The sequence below is a fragment of the Triticum urartu genome, chromosome 6A (assembly GCF_056163025.1).
Source record: "Triticum urartu cultivar PI428250 chromosome 6A, HENAU_Tu73, whole genome shotgun sequence".
Classification (NCBI taxonomy): Eukaryota; Viridiplantae; Streptophyta; class Magnoliopsida; order Poales; family Poaceae; genus Triticum; species Triticum urartu.
Genome location: NC_141878.1, coordinates 343,647,424 through 343,669,547, shown reverse-complemented (window position 1 = coordinate 343,669,547; position 22,124 = coordinate 343,647,424). Strand labels below are relative to the sequence as shown.

Below are 22,124 nucleotides of genomic sequence, written 5' to 3'. Positions count from 1 at the left end.
TTGCGCCGGGTCGAACTCCCACAGATTGAAGGCCCGTCGTTGACACGGGAGGATCAGGCGGATGAGCATAACCTGGACTACGTTGACAAGCTTGAGCTTCTTGTCCACTAGGGTTTGGATGCATGTTTGGAGTCTGGTCAGCTCTCCGTTTTTACCCCAAGACAGGCCTGTCTCCTTCCAGGAGGTGAGCCGCGTAGGGGGGCCGGATCAAAACTTAGGGGGTGCGACCCATTCGGTGTCGCGCGGCTCGGTGACGTAAAACCACCATGATTGCCACCCCTGCAGGTTCTCCACAAAGGATCCCTCGAGCCACAGGACGTTGGCCATCTTGCCAACCATGGCACCGCCGCACTCTGCCTAGCTGTCGCGCACCACCTTTGGCTTGACGTTGAAAGTCTTAAGCCATAGGCCGAAATGGGGGCGGATGCGGAGGAACGCCTCGCACACAACGATGAATGTCGAGATGTTGAGGACGAAGTTCAGGGCCAGATCGTGGAAATGCAGGCCATAGTAGAACATGAGCCCCCGGACAAATGGATGCAGAGGGAAGCCCAGTCCACGGAGGAAATGGGGGAGGAATACCACCCTCTCATGGGGCCTAGGAGTGGGGATGAACTGCCCCTTTTCGGGAAGCCGGTGCGCGATGTCGCTAGCTAGATATCCGGCCTTCCTCAGCTTTTTGATGTGTCCCTCCGTGACGGAGGAGACCATCCAGTTGCCTCCCGCTCCAGACATGACTGGAGAAGGTTGAGGTGGTAGTGCGGACTTGGGCGCTGGAGCTCGAGTGCGCAAGAATGGATAGGCAAAGGAGGAAGAAGGCGTGGGCGAAAAGGTGGATCCTTATCCCCTTATATGGGTGGATGCAACTACGTGTCCCCACTAGTCAGGTAAAACTCGCTTATCTCCAAGCGCCGTAATCAATGGCGCGGTTGGGTTACCCATGCCCGTATTGATGAGAATCCCGGAATAAGGGGACACGATCTCTGCTTTAACAAGACGTGCCAAGGAAACCGCCTCGCATAACGCGCTAAGATGGGACAGTAAAACGGTTCGAATAAAAGCTTGGCCGTGGTGTGATGTCACACTACGGAGTACGTCAGCAGATTAGATTTGTGTAAATATTATTCTCTCTATGGCAATATGTGGAAACTTATTTTGCAGAGCCGGACACTATCTTTGTGTTCAAAATCTTCTATGAAGTACTTGGAGGAGGAACCCTCCTTGCAATGTCGAAGACAATCTGCGCGCCGGACTCGTCGTCATTGAAGCCTGGTTCAGGGCCTACTTAGGGAGTCCTGGATTAGGGGGTGTTCGGATAGCTGAACTATACCTTCAGCCGGACTCTTGGACTATGAAGATACAAGATTGAAGACTCCGTCCCGTGTCTGGAAGGGACTTTCCTTGGTGTGGAAGGCAAGCTTGGCGATACAGATGTTCAGATCTCCTACCATTGTAACCGACTCTATGTAACCCTAACCCTCTCCGGTGTCTATATAAACCGGAAGGTTTTAGTCCATAGGACAACATACACATCAACAATCATACCATAGGCTAGCTTCTAGGGTTTAGCCTCTCTGATCTCGTGGTAGATCTACTCTTGTACTACCCATATCATCAATATTAATCAAGCAGGACGTAGGGTTTTATCTCCATCGAGAGGGCCCGAACCTGGGTAAAACTTTTTGTCCCTTGCCTCCTGTTACCATCCAGCCTAGACGCACAGTTCGGGATCCCCTACCCGAGATCTGCCGGTTTTGACACCGACAGTGGCATTTTTCCTTTAGAATTTATTACTAGTAAATGTGTTATGTGTACGTGCAACTTGTGTGGCTGTTTCACAGCCTCCAACATGCTCTGTGAGAAAAAAGGTGGCACAGCTTTGGCTATAGGTGATGTGGCGGCATCATACAATAGCGATCATTCGATATAGTTTTAGTTCTAGGACAACAACTCCTATAAACCTTGTGCTTGGCACTTTTCCTCTTCGGGAGGTTCAATAGTTCATAGTTCTATGAACCTTGCACTTGGCTCTTCGCCTCTTCAGAAGGTCCAACAATGATGATACTACAGTACAATATGCTTCTGGCAATCTAACACCGAATGAATTGTTGCATGTCCACCGCGATGGCGAGGGCGAGGGAGAGGGCTCTGTAGTCAAAAACCTCTCCCCGTCCTGCGAGCCACCGCACACGTGGGCCAGGGAGAGGGCATAGGTGTACGTAGTAAGCAAGCTTCTCCTCATCCTGTGAGCCACCATGCATGGGCGAGGGAGAGGGCATAGTAAGCAAGCTTCTCCTCGTTCTCTGAGTTGATGGGTCACATCAAAGTAGTAGTCCATACTGCGTCCTTTCTAGTTAATATGGCTTAATTTTAAATGAGACAAATACACTAGCGGTTAATGCATGCAACAATACGGTCACTGGACTTCATACTACGCTCATTACGGTCACTATATAGTTTTGCGGTGATTATACGGTCACTAACTCACTGTAGAGCATCGTATTGCCCCTGCTGACCGGCCACATAGTCGACGTGGCACTTTGTTGACAATTTAAATTGGCACCTGGTTTCAGTATCCCACCTGTCAGTTGGCAGAACAAAGAAATCAGTTAAACAAAACTTTACACGGGTGTAAAAGGAGTCCAACGCTGCGAGTGAACCACCCTGGCTATGTATGTGAGTGCATGCACGTGTACTCCCTCAGTCCATGAGAAATTGTACATCTAGCATTAGAAAATTTTCCAACAAAGAGTGTATATCTACACTTCCTGTGCACTTAACCCTAATGCAGCAACTTGTGCTCTAGCTATAGGCTGCATGTCTATCCTTAATTATAGCATGCAACAACCTTCATTTAATCTTCTTCTCTCGATGGTCGCATGCACACATAAGTCTGCTACTTTTGGGCGTTAATTATTCCATGGAGTTATGGTTCCTCTTGGTCAATGTGTAAATCTCTATATGTATAGTCTTTCACAGACGGAGGGAGTAGGTTGAGCACTTGAATGTGAGCGTGTGTCTTGCATCATGTGTTGTGTGTCGCATGGATGTGTGTGTGTTGCGTGCATGCATGTGTACGTGTGAGTGTTGCATGCATGCATGAGGCTTCAACTCCCTCCATTGACATGTTGATATTTCAAGCTTCATTAATACATTGCATTTAAGAATTAAGAGAAAACTCACCAATGCGTGCCAAAGTTCTGGTCTTTTGTTCCTTACGCATGCACTCCAATTAATACGTTCCTAAACACAATTTTCTTGAGGAAAACGAGCCCATTATTGAGTACTTTTGGAAAAAATCTTCGAGCACTCATTGTTTAGTACTACCTTGGTTGATGATTTTTAATTGACCTGTATACAAACCTCCGTCCTGGTTTATTGGTCCCCTTCGTATTTAGTGTAAAAATTTGACCGTAAATTTAACGAACGAAGTGTCAATTCCTGTCAAAAAAAACTATACCATGAAAAACTATGTTCAAATACGAATCCACTGATATGATTTTTGGTGACATGCATTAACATTTTACTAGTTAAATACATGGTCAAAGTTTGACACAAAATTGTAAGTGCATCTAGTGCCCCTTAATGATTTTGGTGTATTGAAGACTTATATGTTAAGGGACTAATGAGTTTGTGAGTGTACACAGGTCTATAAGTCTATGAGGAGTTTGATATGTACGATGAAAGTCGACCCCTAGAAATGAATGTCTTCAGCTGAAGACTTTAGTTTTCTTGAAGACTTTGAATGTGAAGTAATTGGTGTGACCATGAAGGCTTGATATTCATCAGAGGAATATGAAGCGTGAAGACTTTTATTTGTAGTTCCATTTTCTCCTTCTTGAGTCATAGGAAACAATATACTGATCAAGGGGTTCGAGGTAAAACTAAGGAAAAGTTTCCAAGTGATGCTCATCTCAAAATCCTACACCTACCCAATCCTTTCGAGTGAAGCCATTGGAAATCTCATACAGTTTAGTCAATTTCTTCAGTGACAGAGACGAAGATATTTTGTTCTCTGACGAATTTCTACCGATTGAGGAGTTAGGAATTCGCTAGTGCGGATTGCCTACAAGTGAGGAATAGGATAGCCCTGAGGAATATCGTACTGAGATATCTGACCGTTATTGTGCTACGTGCCAGCTCTTCCAAAATATCTACCCACCTAATGGTCATATCATTCAAGGGCATTTATGTCTTATCATGTCGGGCTACTTCCTAGGGTATAAATAGCAGCCCCCTACAACCACTAGTTGGTTGGCCACTCCGCAAGAAACTGGCACTTGCCATTGAGAGCATCCCATCCTCCGAGGAATTTGAGCGAAAATCATCAAGTGAGGTAAACCCAAACCCAAAAACCTACAACCCAAAGTGATTGAGCATCACTGAAGAGATTGTTCCTGTGTGGAATCGATGCTTGTTACCTTTGAGGACTGATCATCCTCCAGACGGTTAGGCGTCATGGTCTAGAGCATCCAAGAGGAAATTGTGGATCTCCAAGTGACCGAGTCTGGGAAGGTTTGGAAGTCACCTGAGGACTTACCCCGAGTGATTGGGAGAGGTCTGTGTGATCTTCGCTCAAGGAGATGTACTACTGTGTGTCCTCAAGTTTAAATACCTAGCCACCCCAACCAGACGCACGACTATCACAACAGTTGGAAGTGGTCTACCAAATCATCGTCTTCACCAAGCTACTGGTTCTATTTCCTCAACCCTTTCATTTCCTCATTCTTGTGTTTAATTATTTGATTGTTACTATTTGAATACTTTGACTGAACACTTTCTCAATTTCCTCAATCCTATTTCTTCAGAAAGTTTGTCTTCAGCCTGCTTATCCTATTTACACGCTACTTGTACTATGTGCTTGTTTTCATTTCATCATGATGAATGTGCTTCTGCTCTGTTATGCATGCATCTGAATACTTATTCTGCTTCTAAGTAGTTCGTTGCTTAGGAATTTCCTCACCTAGAAATTCCTCAGTGACGAATTTATAAAAATCGCCTATTCACCCCCTCTAGTATATATAACGCACTTTCAATTGGTATCAGAGCAAGGTACTCCCTTGTTCTGTGTGATTTTGGTTTAACCACCTGAAGTTTTAGTTATGTCGACTGCAGGCATGATCAAGGTCTCGGATGGATGTCCTACATTCGATGGGACGGATTACCCCTACTGGAAGAATAAGATGTGAATGCATCTTGAGGGAATTGACAACGATCCCTGGTACGTTATGAAAAATGGTGTTCCCTCCGTCACTCCTATAATTAACGTTGTTGATGTGAAGAGATTCAAGCAACTCGACTCTCAAGCAAAGAATATCATATGTGGCCATCTGAGCAAACGGCAGTATGGCAGAGTGAGTGCTTTAGAGACAGCTAAGCTTATCTGGGATAGGCTATCCAATGTCAATGAAGGAGTCTCAACACAACGTGACTCTCAAGTTGACGTTCTTTGTAATCTCTTAAACCGCTTCAAAAGACTCGACAATGAAAATGTTCAGCAAAGCTTCGATCGCCTCACTGACATCTCAAATGAGCTTCAAGCACTTGGTGCCACTGACATCACCGACCATGAGGTGGTGAAGAAATTGCTGAGATCGCTTGATTCCTCATTTGACACTCTTGCACTAATGATAAAAGAACATGGAGACTACAAGTCACTTGATCCTACAGATATCCTCGAGAGGCTAAATACTCGTGAGTTCGAACTTGCTAAGAAGAGATATCTCTATGGACCGAGCTATGGTAGATCACGCGTGCTAAAGGCCAAGGCAGTCTCTGAATCTGAAGGAGAGGATTCTGTTAGCAGCCTTGGTGATCCTGAAGAACTGAGTTAAGAGCTAGCAATGCTCGTGAGGAAATTCCAGAAGTTTTCAAGGCGTGGTCGCTTTGGTAAATCCCCAAGAGGTGATAACATGAGATCAGATTCCTGATCCCGTGACTACAAGAAGAGAACTTGCCACAAATGCAAGAAACCTAGACACTACATTACTGACTGTCCTCAATGGGAGAAGGAATCAAAGAAGAAGAAATACAAGGATTACAGTTCTGATGACTCAAAGAAGAAGAAGAAATCTCCAAAGTCCTCATCATCAAAATCTTCAAAGTCTTCATCTCACAAGAAGAGCAGCTCCAAAAAGGCTCGGGCATTCATTGGCAAGGAGATGGACTCTGAAGTTGAATCTGAGGAAAATGAGGAAGAGCAGGCATCTAAGGACTCATAATCTGGTGTGGCAAACCTAGTCCTCGCAATTGCTTTTGTCAGCAAGTCCATCTTCAACTCCGAGGAAAATGACTTCCCCAACACTATCGACGATGCGATGATGACTACGCTCCCACCTATTGCTTCATGGCAAAAGGTGCCAAGGTACTAAAATACCCCTCCTCTGAATCAAGTGAGGACGAATCTGATGAAAATCTCAAGCCCAACTATTCTAAACTTGCTAGTATTGCTGCAAAGCAACAAAAGGCTTTTGAAAAGGTTCAAAATATGCTAGACAAAAGCGATGACCTGTTGGGTGAAGAAATGGATCAAACTCAAACTTTCACTGAAAATATTTAGAGACTTTAGACCAAGATTGACAACCTTTAGAGTCCTCATAACACTCTCTTAGCTGATCATTAGAAGCTATCTTAGGAATTTCTTCAAAGAAAGCAAGATCTTGAGAAGATAAGGGTGAGTTATGAAGATCTTCAGAAGGAATGTGATTCATTGCTTGCTCAACATATCAGTTCTGCTCAGGTTGAATTAACTCCACCATGTTTCAAATGCATTTGAACATGAATCTGCTAAATCTTCACCTGAAAGTTCAAATGCTTCTATTGCCGCAAATTCTTCAACTTTCTATGTTATCACAAATTCCTCATCTGAGGATACCACTAGTATCACTGACAATGCAGGTTGAAGGAATTGTATGTGACAGGCATGTACAAAAGCCTCAAAGGTCATCAGGCTCTTTATGATGTGCTTAAAAAGCATATCCTCAATGGGAACCCTAGGAAAGAGGGTATTGCCTTTGAGAGGAAACTCAATGCTAATGGGACCTACTAGAAACCTGAGCAGTATCCCAAAACCTCATGGGTTGCTAAAAAAAGGACCTCCCGCAGATCCATCCACTTTATCTGGTTTACATGTGAATCTTCATATTCTTCTGATGAGTCATTTGACTCCAACCATAAACTGTTCAAAAATTAGAATGGTGAAGTATTTGCTAGATATGTTGAAACTAACTGCAGGAACGCCCCCTCCCTATGAAGAAAATTTGGGTTCCCAATAGGTGCCTTGAAAATCTTCAGGTGAATGTCATCATGACACCACGTGTGAAGAATAGGAACCCAGATCAAATTCTTCATATGGATCCAAGTCCTCATATGGACCAAATACCTCACGTGGATCAAATTCCTCATATGGATCCAAATCCTCATATGAACATCATCGTGCTAACACTTCTCTTTCGCAGGGAAAGCCTAAGGGCTATGAATATGTGCATTATTCTTAAAATCATTATGTTCATAAGTCCTCGAAGAAATTCTCTGCTTATTCATATGCTTAATCTAACCCCTCTTCTTTGAGATGAAGTGGACTAGCTTCTATGCCACCTTTCTCTTATGGAGCTCGCAGAATGATGAACTCTTTGCCACCCCTCTAGATGTGGGTGGTGAAGAAAAAGAACTAATCTCTTATGCAGGGTCAGGTCTCCAGACGAACTTAAATGTATGAAGAATTTGCTGGAGACCTGAATATGTTTGAAAGGACGCAAGCTAATCATGAAGTAATGAATATTAATTTCTCACATCTTTATACTGCTATTTCTGTTGTACTTTTTGATGAAATTTAGTCTGATGAATTTGATGTTATATTCTTCACTGATAAAGTATATGAGTTCATAAGATGCACAAATTCATCTACATGTTGATCAACCCAAAGCCACTGAGTGGGTCCTCGATAGTGAATGTAAAAATCACATGACTGGTGAGAAGAACTTATTGATGGACACTGCTTTATCTCCGTCGCATCTGAAGCAAATCACCTATGCTGAAAAAGGAAAAATCAAGGTATTGGACCAAAGGATCGACACATGGACAAAGTCATGCTTCTCGAGTCCTTAGGATTCAACCTCATGTTTGTCTCAATGCTTTGTGATCTTGATACGGTTGTTTTCTTTGGCAAGTATCGTTGTGTTGTGATCATGGAAGGCTTTAGGAGAGGAGACTTGTATATTGTTGATTTCTCTAAAGGACCACAACCTGCCACGTGTCTACTGGCAAAAACTTCAGAAGGTTGTTTATGGCATCGACGACTAGGTCATGCTGGCATGAGAAACATGCACACACTCGCGGAGAAGAAGCACGTCATTGGCATTGAGGGTGTCAAATTCCTCAAGGACCTTCTATGTGGATCTTGTGAAGCTGGAAAGATGACCAAATCCAAGCATCCCTCAAAGACTATCTTGAGTACCACTTGTCCATTTGAATGGCTTCACATGGATCTCTTTGGCCCTACTCATTATGCCACATTCACTAATGTTGCATATTTATATGGCTTTGTTATTGTTGATGACTATTCTCGTTGCACATGGGTGCATATCATCACTTGTAAAACTGAAGTGCAGTAAGTCTTCAAATGATTTTCCTTGAGGGCTTCAACAAACTTCATTGTGAAGATCAAGCACATTAGAAGTGACAATGGGACTGAGTTCAAGAATACTGGTATTGATGACTATCTTGATGAACTTGGTATTACTCACGAATTATCTAATCCTTATACTACTCAGAAAAATGGCATCATGGAGCACAAGAACATGACTCTTGTTGAGATGGCTCGCACTATGCTTGATGAATACAAGACGCCTCCTCGCTTCTGGCCTCAAGCAGGACCCTCAAGCGTGGTATGATACTTTGAAGGAATTCCTCATGAAGAAAGGCTTCAAACCCTATTCACTTGACCCAACTCTTTTCACCAAAACCTATGATGATGAATTATTCGTGTGCCAAATATATGTTGATGATATTATCTTTGGCTGCACTGACCAACGTTAAAGTGACGAATTTTCATATATGATGAGTGAGGAATATCAAATGTCTATGATGGTAGAATTGAAATTCTTCTTAGGTCTTCAAATTCATCAACAGTGCAACGACATCTTCAGATCTCAAGAGAAATACCTCAACGATGTATTGGAGAAATTCAGCATGCAGGATTGCAAAGGCGTCAAAATCCCTATGCTCACAAATTGCCATCTACGCATTGATGAAAATGGTATCGACTTCGATCAAAAGGTATACTGCTCCATGATTGGCTCTTTATTGTATCTATGCGCATCTAGGCCAGATATTATGCTTAGTGTTTGCATGTGTGCCCGTTTTCAAGCTACACCGAAGGAATCACACCACAAGGATGTGAGGCATATTCTTCGATATCTAGTACACACTCCAACACTTGGATTATGGTATCCCAAGGGCTCAGATTTTGATCTCATTGGATATTCTGACTCTGACTATGCTGGTGATCCATTTGATCGCAAGTCAACATCAGCCACATGCCATTTCCTCGGACGATCCTTAGTATGCTGGTACTCGAAGAAGCAGAATTGCGTATCACTCCCTACTGCTGAAGCTGAGTACATTGCTGCTAGTTCGTGCTGTGCTCAATTTCAATGGATGAAGCATACCCAAAAGGACTATGCCATCAATGTGAAGAATGTGCCACTCTTCTGTGACAATGAGAGTGCCATCAAGATTGTTCATAACCCAGTTCAGCACTCGAAGACAAAGCACTTCCAGATTCGTCATCATTTTCTTCGTGAACATGTGTTCAAGGCTGACATCTCTATTGATCACGTGAAGATTGAAGAACAGCTAGCCGACATCTTCACAAAGCCCATGGATGCGAAGAGATTTAGCAAGTTGCAGTGTGAGCTAAATATCTTAGAATCTTCAAATGTTCTTTGAAAAGGACACACATCCTAACACTTATGCAAATTGATGACTTAGATGTGCAACACACGAAGTAACATTTTTCTCCAATCAATGAAGACTAACCCTCTATGTGTGAAGAAATTAATGAAGAATTTGATTTTGAGAGCCCTATGACAATTGTACGCAGCGTCTGAAATCATTATTCTTATACGATGGGTCACGCCACCAACAAAAGTTGAAAATCTTCAATTTGAGTTTTTCTTCATTTTTGAAGTTCCCCAGTTGTTCAAATTCTTCAACTTTGCGAAGTCTTCACTATTTCTGACTCATTTCTTCATTTACTATATAGATATGAGTTTTCAAGTCCTCTATAGCATTCACTTATTGCTATTTTTTCAAGTTGACTTTTCTACTAAGTGAATGTGATTGGACCCTTCCCCCTTTATGCTAAACTGAACCTAGTCTGTTCACAAATTCTTCATGTGCGTTCTATTTGAAACCCATTTAAAATCTTCAATGTGTCCTTGTTAGCTGAAGAATTTGTGAACGAAACATTAAAATTTTCATATCTCAATTTCCGGCTTCTACCGCTCAAACCGTTCTGCATCCCATGATAACATCAAAATACTCACCCACCATCTAGCACGATCTCCACTTCTCAGTACGTGGTTGACACATGTCGCTAGGATGAGAAGGGTTAGGGGCACATTCGTCCATTTTCTTTAGATGAACGGTTTTTCATCTCGGCTATATATACCCCTCACCCTCCTCTGACCTCATTTATCCAGCTCGACCTCACTCTCCACGCTCGAGCTCTCTGACCTAGAACCGCCTCTACTTCATCGTCGCCGGTGAGGAAGAGCTTCACTGCCTCGACCTCATTGTCGTACTCGCGCCAGCCGCGGAAATCTTCACTCCACCGCCGCCGTAGCTGTCTTCCGCCGCCAAGTTAGGGCGTGGAAGATCTAAACGGACGAGCTTCACAACTTCTTATCTCAGTTCATCGTGTTCTTCGTCAAGGCTAAATAAAATCTATTTTTACTGCCATTGTTGATTCTGATGATTTCCGCAAAATCTTCAAAAGGTGTTTCTTCTTCAGCTTCCACATCCTTAAGCAGCACAATTGCATCAGCTCTTTATCTATTTCTCTAAGCAATGTTTTTCCTCAAGATTCCTCAACCGTGTGGATTTTCAATCTATGCAACTCTGGAACCGAAGTCAAGAACGCTCAGTGAAATTCCTTAAGACACCCCTGGTGAAATTCCTCAAACTTGTTTCTTTTGAAAAACTTCTGAGAACGCATATGACCTCTCCAAATTCGTCGCACCTATACTCTCTTCACAGGTACACATGTCCGCTGCTGAATCTCTAGGTTCTCATCAACTTAACAAATTTGCAGCGTTCCTTGAAGACAAATTGCATACCTCATCAGAGAATTCGATTGTTCAAAATCCTTAGTTGAAGAAAATGGTTGTTGGAAAAAGATATTAGAAGGGAGGCAACAGACCATAACTGAATACTGCTTTCGAGATCCTTGATGATATCTATGCAGGGTATTGCACTCCTGATGAAGCAATTCATGGCAAGGAGACGAAGAATGAGGGTAAAGTGTGCATTCAGAGGATAGAGAAGAGACGGGCATGAGAATGGAGGGAGTGCAAATATGTGACTCCAAAGTACATGAAGAAATTTACAATTCATCCTCCATGCCCAAGACCTCCATTGGCTCCAGGACAAAAAGCTGATCCCTCTAGCATCTAAAGAGGTGATGAATTTCCCAAGGAATGGGCTAAGCGCCAAGCTAAGCTGGCCAAAATAGCCAAAGAAGCAGTGAAGAAATTCAGCAAAGATTTTGCTGGAGCTGCCAGTAAGGCGTCTGCTAGCAAACCAAAGAAGGCCATGCCAAAGAAACCAGTTGTAAAGCCAAGTTCCTCAACTACAATGCCCTCACGGACAAGCTCTTCAAAGCCCTCACGGCCTATTCCTCAAGCAACCACATCAAAAGCAGCTCCTACTCCCTCAGCTACAAAATCCTCAGCAACTACAAAGTCCTCATCACCAGTGCATATTGCCACATGCCAAAGGACTACAGGAATCTCTTTTGCTTCAAGAGCATCTGCAATTTCTTTATCTCCTCCAAAATCCTCAATTGGCCCAACATTACTAAAGAAAAGGCCGCTGTTGAACGAGTCACAAGGCCAAGTCCTCACAAGAAGCAGGTCGCCTTTCAAGTACCGTCTAGTGAAGACAAAGCTGTTGATGAAGAACTAGCTAAAATCATCAGAGACAGACTTCAAAGGGCTGCTATAGCCAAAGGCAGCAATGCGCCACTGATGCTCAATCCAGAGTTGATACTTGACTTCATAGATCTCAGGCACAAGGACCCTAACACTCCTATGCTTGACTTCAATCTCACACCTAGCCAAAGTCATATGTTGATGGCCTTTATTGGTGAAGAAAAATGGAAATTTGAGAAGGACAGGCAACTGAAGAAAGCTCAGTACAAGAAGGAACATTTTCTGAAGAAAAATATCGTGAAGATGACTCTTGATGAACTTGTGACTATGCAGACTGAGGTCAAAGCACTTAGTATTGAATTTGACACTTATCATGCAGATTGGCTAGGAACAAAAGTCAGATTTGTCAAAATGGCAAAGGGATTTACATCAAATGTTGCAGCTTCATCGCAACATGAAATTTCTGAGGCTGAAGCATCTGCTCAGCCTACTGAAGAACATGCAGGCACAACTGATGACAATCAAGCTGTTGATGATTCTGGAAGTACCAGGGCTGCTGAAGAAATTCCAGCCACTGAAAAAACTGCTAGGGCAACCTCCACTATTGCGCCTAAAGATCAAGCCAGGTTAGTTCAAGCATCTGCTACGACGCCTGAGGACACTAAACATGCCAGGGCAACTGCATCAGTTGCGCCTGAAGAAATTGAACCAATTTCATCTGCTCCTCCTACCAAGTCACCTCAGATGACAAGTACCAACCTTCCTTCTGCATCAGAAGCGAAGAAGACCAAAGTAGCAGAGAAGGCATCTGTGAAGGAAAGGAAAGCATCTGCAACCTCAGAGTCTTCAGCTCCAAGGAAAGTGAAGACTTTGACGACCTCCTATGGAAACCCAATAGATGTTGTTCCAATATCAAGCATGGCATCAAGGGAGATTGTTCCCTTTGGTGAAGAATATGTCATACCTGATGACATGGATGAAGAAAATCCTTTTGATGCTTCTTCAAAGTAGTTGGATGAAGAAATTGAAGTGGGTGATATCCCTTCAACCCCGCTGATAGCTAAGATGCGGGCATTGAAGAAATTTATGAAGAAGCCCCAATTCACCTTTGACCACTCCACTGCATCAGATTCCTTAGTCCCGAGTTCAAACTGACAAAATTCAAACGGGCTCTGCAGGACGTCAAGCTTCACTTCCTTCTGTTCCAAAAGAAGTTCCAACCACTAGTGCTAAAGAAATGGAGGCCAAGGCTGCAGCTGATGAAACTGCTCCTGAAATTCCTCAGCATGTGGCTCCAGAGGCTATACATCAAGAGGCTATGAAGACATCAACTGCATATCTTCAGCCCAAGCCACAGAATCCTCACACCAAGAAGCAGAAGTTGAAGGCTGATGACTTCTTTGCTGAGAATCATTTCTTCACTGACTACAATCCTTATGACTCTGCTTGACTTGGTCGCAAGCGTTTTTGGACTGCTAGCCAGATGAACTTCTATTCCTCGCTGTTGTTTGATAAGGACAAGATCTTTGACCATGAGAAAATTCCTCATTTGGATATGGAGTCTCTTCTGTGCTTCACCCCAGTCCTCAGTGTTCTTCATGATGCTAGGTTGGTCAACTTCTGCACCGACATCTGTGATTGGAATGAAGAACTCATTCTTAAATTGTTCTCCACACTGCACATCACAGGAAATGTTGAAGATGTGAATTCATGGGTATTGGACTGGATGACTGAAACAGTCACTACAAAGCACCAGCCTCTGAATTGCTTCATGTCGTTCCAGTCAGTCCTCCCACTGAAGGTGAAGTGCGCATCTATGATGAACCTGAACTTTCAAATCATCTGATGCAAGTCCTGATGAAGCTTTAAAGCCAGGCCAAGCTCCAAGTACCACGTTCCTAGTGAAGAAATTGCTCTATGTGCCATGGACGATCTACAGAATATTGACCAGAACCCTCAATCCAACCAAGGGCCACAACTCTAGTGACGAAGAAGTTTTTCGCATCATGAAGAATCTGATGTTCAATATCATCCATGGTATTCCTATCACTTACCACGATTTCTTCACGAGGACTTTGTCCAATGTAGCTCTATCACCCTTTGAGTTGAAGCCTTACGCTCCCTGGATTATGAGATTCATCTGATCAAGGTCTTCAATCAACTATCAGGCTTACTGTCAAAATTATCTCATCTACTTGCCGCATATTGAAGTCCTCAAAAGGACTATTTCCTCAGCTGATGAGAAGGGAAAGGCTGTTGTCATTGATGAAGGCACTCGTCCATTGGATGAAAAGTTTTGTAAAGCCGCATCATATTCCACCAATGGTGACTCTGCCACACATGATTATGCCGCAAATGATTCAAAGCAATATCCTCAAGCCACTACTCCGCGTGTGATGACTGATCGTGAGCTTATCCACAGTCTTCATCAGAAGGTTGATCGCAACCACAAGTGGGTCAAGCGTCAATTTGGTTCAATTCTTCAGAATAAGAAGATCACGCAAAACACTATGAAGAAGAACCATTACTACTTGCATGAAGTTTTTGACCGCACTTGGGCTATATTGTCTCACCTCTACGGTGATGAAGGTCTCAAGCAGATGGGCTTCCAACAGGAATTTGACTAGTCTTAGCCACCTTCGAAGAAATTCAAGAAGGTGAAAGTTTCTCACCTGGTCGCCAGTTCATATTATTCATCGCACGAGACAGATGAAGATGAAGATTTGAATGACATAGCAGTAGGCCCTACTACAATGGACGACCCCAACAATGCTAGGGCTCCTCCATCGACATCATGATGATATTCTTCAAGGGCGTTAGTCCTCATTTTTCGTCCATTTTGGTCATTCGATGAAAAAGGGGGAGAAATTTGAGTTAGTCTTCAAGCGGGTCTTTATATTTGGGCGTTTCTTTTGTTAAGTTCAACTCTCTTTCTTCTGGAGTGTTTATTGATTGAGTTGTAAACTTCAGTCCTATCGTGGTCTGATACTTCTGCTCTGTTTTTTGCATGCTATTTCCTCAAGATCGTTAATGCATGCATGCTGAATTTTATCAGACACCATATTTCATCATGCATTTCAAATACTTCATATCATATGTTAAATGCGTGTATGAATTACAAGATATAGGGGGAGATCTCCATGATTCTACTCTACAATGTGCATTTGCTATTCAATGCAAATTCCTCACATATGCACATCTTCAGGGGGAGTTCTTCTATATCTTGCAATCAAATTCTTCAATATCAGTATTTATTGTTCATATGTTTATCCCCATTGAAAACTTAACCTATATTGTCATCAATCACCAAAAAGGGGGAGATTGTAAGTGCATCTAGTGCCCCTTAGTGATTTTGGTGTATTGAAGACTTATAGGTTAAGGGACTAATGTGTTTGTGACTGTACACAAGTCTATTAGTCTATGAGGAGTTTGATATATACGACTAAAGTTGAACCCTAAAAATGAATGTCTTCAGCAGAAGGCTTTGGTTTCCTTGAAGACTTTGAAAGTGAAGAAATTGGTGTGACTGTGAAGACTTGATATTCATGCGAGGAATATGAAGCATGAAGACTTTTGTTTTCGTAGTTTCATTTTCTCTTTCTTGAGTCATAGGAAACCCCGTACTGATAAAGGGGGTTGAGGTAAAACTAAGGAAAAGTTTCCAAGTGATGCTCATCTCAAAATCCTACACCTACCCAATCCTTTCGAGTGAAACCATTCGAAATCTCATATAGTTTAGTCAATTTCTTCAGTGACAAAGATGAAGATCTTCTAGTCTTTGAGGAATTTGTTCGGACTAAGGAGTTAGGAATTCGCAAGTGCGGATTGCCTACAAGTGAGGAAGATGACAACACTGAGGAATTTGATACTCAAATATCCGGCCGTTGTTGTGCTACACGCGAGCTATTCAAAAATATCTACCCACCTAATGGTCATATCATTGAAGGGCATTTATGTCTTATCATGTCGGGCTACTCCCTAGGCTATAAATAGCCAGCCCCTACAACCACTAGTTGGTTGGCTGCTCCGCGAGAAACTGACACTTGTCATTCAGAGCATCCCATTCGCCGAGGACTTTGAGCAAAAATCATGAAGTGAGGAAAACTCAAACCCAAACACCTACAAACCCAAAGTGATTGAGCATCACTAAAGAGATTGTTCGTGTGTGGAACCGATGCTTGTTATCTTTGAGGACTGTGCATCCTCCAGATGGTTAGGCGTCATGGACTAGAGCATCCAATAGGAAATTGTGGATTGCCGAGTGACCGAATCTGTGAAGGTTTGGAAGTCACCTGAAGACTTACCACGAGTGATTGGGCGAGGTCTGTGTGATCTTAGCTCAAGGACAATATGGTGAGGATTGTGTGTTCGGGACTGTGTGTCCTCAGGTTTAAATACTTAGCCACTCCAACCAGACGTATGACTGTCACAACAATTGGAACTGGTCTACCAAATCATCATCTTCACCAAGCTACTGGTTCTATTTCCTCAACCCTTTCATTTCCTCATTCTTGTGTTGAAGTACTTGATCGTTACTGTTTGAAGAATTTGACTGAAGACTTTCTCAATTTCCTCAATCCTATTTCTTCAGTCAGTTTGTCTTCAGCCTGCTTATCATGTTTATAGTCTACTTGTACTCTGTGCTTGTTTTCATTTCATCATGATGACTGTGCTTCTGCTCTATTATGCATGCATTTGACTACTTATTCCACTGCTAAGTAGTTCGTTCCTTAGGAATTTCATCACCTAGAAATTCCTAAGTGACGAATTTGTAAAAATTGCCTATTCACCTCCCTCTTGTCGATATAACGTACTTTCGAAAATACTAGTAGTACTCTGACATAATTCGTGTCGGGTGCCTTGGCCAATGGTTCTTGTTGTTGGACAGGATGAGAGTAGAGGCATAGGGATACTGTAGATAGGAGGTCTTGGCGATCCATTATTCCCTATCTTGGTCAGAGAGAACTATTTAACTAGTCTGCATAGTAAAGTGACAATACATGTTGAAGCAGATGGGACACTTAATTAATAAGCTAAGCCAGCGTATTTGTGTTACTAAATCAGCCTTACCCTATACTACCATCAGGTTTGCCAGTCGAGCACGCTTTCGCAAATACGCCTACGCACCTCTCTCTTCCATTAACTGACATATGGGCCCTCTGAGGTAGACCCACATGTCATCAGCTTAACAATTTACACTCTAAAGGCGGTATATCTTGGTAGTAGTACTACTAGAATTGAGATTTAATGCACTTTCTTGCCCATCTTTCCCCCTTCCTCCTCCTCTCTTCCCCATCATAGGCCGCATGCTATTTCCCCCTCTCACTACTCACTCGTCCATGCCATCTTGCTCGTTAGCTCGTGCGTACCATATCCCCCTGCTCACTGCTCGGCCACTCACACTATCTTCTTTGCTCGCCCGCATGCATCGAAAACCCCAATCAGTCAATGCCCTAAAAAACCCTATGTCAGAACCGACTGACACACAAAGTCACGATTGGAATTCCCTCCCCAATGTTCTGTTGGAGTAGATCTGTAATCGTATGGACCTGCTCAGCACTGTGCGTCTGGCCGCATGCTCGGTGTCTATGTACCGTGTACTCGTCTGCAACCTACTGGCCCTTTTCAAGACACCCTTCTTGATGTTGCCCGATCCTCGCAGGTGGCCTAGACACCGACTTCACGATCCTACGGAGGTTGCCGTCGTGCCCCTCGACATAATACCACTACCCGCCCCCCTATCCTTCATGCGCGGCCACTACTTGGCAGGCATCAAGGCCAACTGGCTCGTCCTCATCCACCAATCTGTTAGTTCGTGGCATCTCGTGGATATCTATACCCAGCGAGAGATCACCCTTCCATCACTGGATACCACTGGCATCGAGCCTCGCAGACCACCGGGCACTCCTGCCTACTACGCACGAGATGCGTCAAGCTTTTGGTACGACCTCCATTTGCTGAAGGTTGTAATCTCTGAAGTGCCCACACCATCAGAAGATTAAATGGATTACAAGCTCATTGACTTGTTCGGCAGGGGATTAGTCTATCTGGAATCCTGTCACCATACATGGTTATGGCTCATCATCAATCCTATTGACCCTCCATTTTTGTTTGATGCTATAGTGCATGATGGCATCGTTTACGCGGTTGACGCACATATTGGCTGCATATACTGGTGGAATCTATCATCGTGTAATTGTTCTATCTCATCTCATCTCATCTTTATCTTATGAATACGACTTCCTGTTGATTGTTAGAAATTTAGAATATATAGTATGTCTATAACCACATCATTGCTATATGTTCCTCTCATTTCCTAGATTTTTATGACCACACATGTTATTGTTAGAATTGATATGAGAACAATTTGGATCTAATGATTGTTTTTTTAACTAGGCATCTAATTATTGTTAGAATAGATATTATGAGTATCACCTCATGATTGCTATATGTTACTCTCATTTCCTTGATTTTTATAACCACGCATCTTATTGTTAGATTTGGTATGAGAACAGTAGTAACTGCTATGGTAGAATATGAGTAGGCCCTGGCATAGCTATTTTCCACTCATTTTTACACGATGTTTGAACCATGACATATTGCTAGAATATGAAAACCATTGGCTTAATTTTGTTAACTTGGGGTATGATTATGACCATGGCATTGCAATTATCTGGCTATGATCTGTGTCATTGTTATAATAATCTTTATTCCGCACATACTCTGAACATGATTGTGTATTTTTGTCCTTTTGGTCGCTAATTTGATTTATTGCAGCACACGCAAATGCGCTGGCCTTCATAATTCTAGGACCTGGAAATATACAAGTCATTGGGTGGTGGTTTATCGCTTGTTCAACTGATGGTGGGCATTTGATGCTCATTCGCATGTACCAAATTGACCAAACCATTTCATCAAACAACATGCAGCACAATGGCTGGGGTGTTCACGACTGTGATGGCTATGGCTGCTTCATGTTCGAGAAAGATCTTAGCTCCGTTGGGCCAGGTGTATTCAATTGGAGGTGGGTTTACAGTATCGGCAACCACTCCATGTTCCTCGGGCTCAATTATCCGATCATCCAACCAATCATCGATCATATCACCAGCGAAGATTACTGTGCTATGCAACTTCCATTCGCCAGGGGGAACTGTGTTTACACATCATACCATGTGTTTCATGAATCACCATATCCAGAGATTCATCGACACAGCTTGTTGCCAGATGATCTTCAGTGTGTGAAAGGCATCAAGCTTCCGAGCGATGAATGGCTTTTGCAAACCCGACATGCGGCGATGTGGTTCATGCCAATAGCAAATATGCACAACTTGATTCATAATGATATCTAGACTGAGCCATGTATGTTATGTATTGTAGTTAATTTGAAGGATAAATACCTTTCTAGGATCAAGTGCATCCTAACTCACGTGCGTACCATGTACTGATAATAATGATGGAGATGTTGTGTAGAAGCCATATATATCAATTAGGCTTCAAGTGCGTACTTGTTGGTGAAAGTGTTGTCCAATGGGAATTATATTTTGTATTACTCATGTAGCCTACACAGTCTGTCGCACGGCCTTGTAACTTCGTACTCCATTTATAAATTTGTACTAGTACTAATAGACTTCTATACCCTATATTGAGCTACTCGTACTACTACCTCCCTCCTGGTTTATTGGTCCCCTCGGTAATTTTTGTCAAATTTTAAACATAAATTTAACTAATTAAATGTTAATGCATGTCACAAAAATTTATATCGTTAGATTTGTATTTGAACATAGTTTCCAATGGAAATATTTTTGGTGGCATGCATTGACATTCTGTTACTTAAACCTATGGTTAAAATGTGACACTAGATACGACTAGTAAGTAGTACATTATTAGTAGTATACATCGGTCAAATTATTCATCATGTCCTCACATTGAATTGACGTGACAACACACTTCGCGTGAACTAACACAAGAGTCCCCGCGGCGTGTTTGGTTCAACAAAGTGAGCCTCACCCCTCTCATAGTAGAAAATCACTCTCCTATTCTATACAAAATAACTCTCCCATTCTCTCCCGGTCTCCCTGCTTTCCAGCTGCTGCCTTGTTCTGATCCATTTGGTACGATGAGAGATGAGCGATGAGCTACTGTACCTACTATACTTCATTGCAAGTAGTCAAACGGAAGACGCTGAAAAAATTGATCTCAACAAGGATGCTCTTCAAGCTAGCCGGATGAAGAAAGGAACCAGGAAGGCCGCTCCTATGAGTATTCGTCCCGTCGCCCTATATGATGATTTTGATATTTATGGGGGTTTTCAAGTCTATAGAGTCTGCATGTAGTAATGAAGCCGAGACCCCAGTTTGTTCGGGTGTTGTGGACTTCAGATTTGGAGTAGCACTTATCTGTTGAAATCTTTCATAATTTACTTAAAATAGTTCATTAGTTATACATTAAATACCATTTAACTAGAATTAACTGATGCAAATCCAAGAAGGATTGGCTGGTGCTGCCGGCTGGCGTCAAGTTCGATCCCATGGATCAGGAGCTGATCGAGCACCTTGAGGCCAAAGTGAGTGATGATAGCACGAGATCTCACCCTCTCATCGATTATTTCTTACCAACCATCGACAGTGGGCACGGCATATGCTACACCCATCCTGAGAAACTTCCAAGTGAGACACCGATCGACCATCTACTACCTCTATTTTTTTAGACACAGACCTAGTGAAGCAACCACAATTTGACAATTGATAAAATTTAAGCAAGAGACTACAACATGCCAAAGATGTTAAGAAAATGCCAACTAAGTACCCTAAAACTTGTATTGGACAATATTGCATGTATCACATTGAGTGGCCTAAGCAAGCATTTCTTCCATTGCAACTTCAGGGCGTTCAAAATGGGCACGTGGACACGTCGCAAGATACAGTCGGAGTGCGGCATTCACGTGATGCGGCACAAGACCGGCCATACCTTGTCGGTGATGGTCAACGACCAACAGATGGGCAACAAAAAGGTTCTGGTGTTGCACACCAACAAGAACTTCGACCAGCAAAGGAGCAACTGGGTGATGCACCAGTACCACCTCGGGGACCTGGAGCAAGAGAAGGAGCGGGAGCTGGTCATTTGCAAGATTTTCTACCAGATGAACACTAGGGCCCGAACTAAAAAAACTATAAGTTAGCTTGGTATTGGTACATGTACTACCTGGTTGTCCGCAATTTGGTATTATTGTTAAGGATCTTCCGGTATGAACTTGGCATTTGCTCCCAACCATCATGTCGAGTGTCGACGTGGATATAAAGCTGAATCATTTGTTTCGAGACGAATTTTTGGGCACCTGATTTTTATTTGATGGGTAGCATAAGCACCTGTCGTTTGGATTCCTAGCTCTCCATATTTTTGACATATTCAATGTACGCACGGGATCCAACCAGTTTCACAGGCTGATAGTTGGACGCAGCACGTCGGGACTGGGATGTCGCATTCCAAGCCCAGCTGCAAATTGGTAAAAGAGAGGAGCAATGGATTTGGGCCTTCTAGAACAGTTAAGTGTCATGACCTCGATCACGTGAAGCACCTCCCATGGACTAAAAAAAGGCCTAGTCGATTATTATTAGTTTAAATATGTAAAATTTTCCATAATAAAAAGAAATATGTAAAAAACAATGAATTTAGTCCTGTTTCCTTGAAAATCACCAGATTTGCATGAAATTCATCTGTGGAACCACAAGATGGCTATCCATACAGAGCCTAACCATATGGAACCAGCAGGTCCACGGCCATATGCAAGCAGGTGCATGAACTTATTATCATGATGGAAAAATAATGGCGACGTTCGAGACGGTGAAACCCATGAAATTTTCAATGTAGTGAATAAAGAGAGAATTCTGTAAGTACAAACTGATACTTGGGATCCAGTAGGTATATTGTTTTATTAGGTCGAGCAAGTTTCAACTAGGGCGTCGACTTCCCAGG

At 42.7% G+C, this 22,124-nt stretch overlaps 1 pseudogene; it reads left to right on the top strand.

Annotated features, from left to right (window-relative positions):
• The first annotated feature begins 13,635 nt into the window (after positions 1–13,635).
• On the top strand, positions 13,636–21,330 carry LOC147965196 (NAC domain-containing protein 75 pseudogene; annotated as a pseudogene).
• Positions 21,331–22,124: the final 794 nt, after the last annotated feature.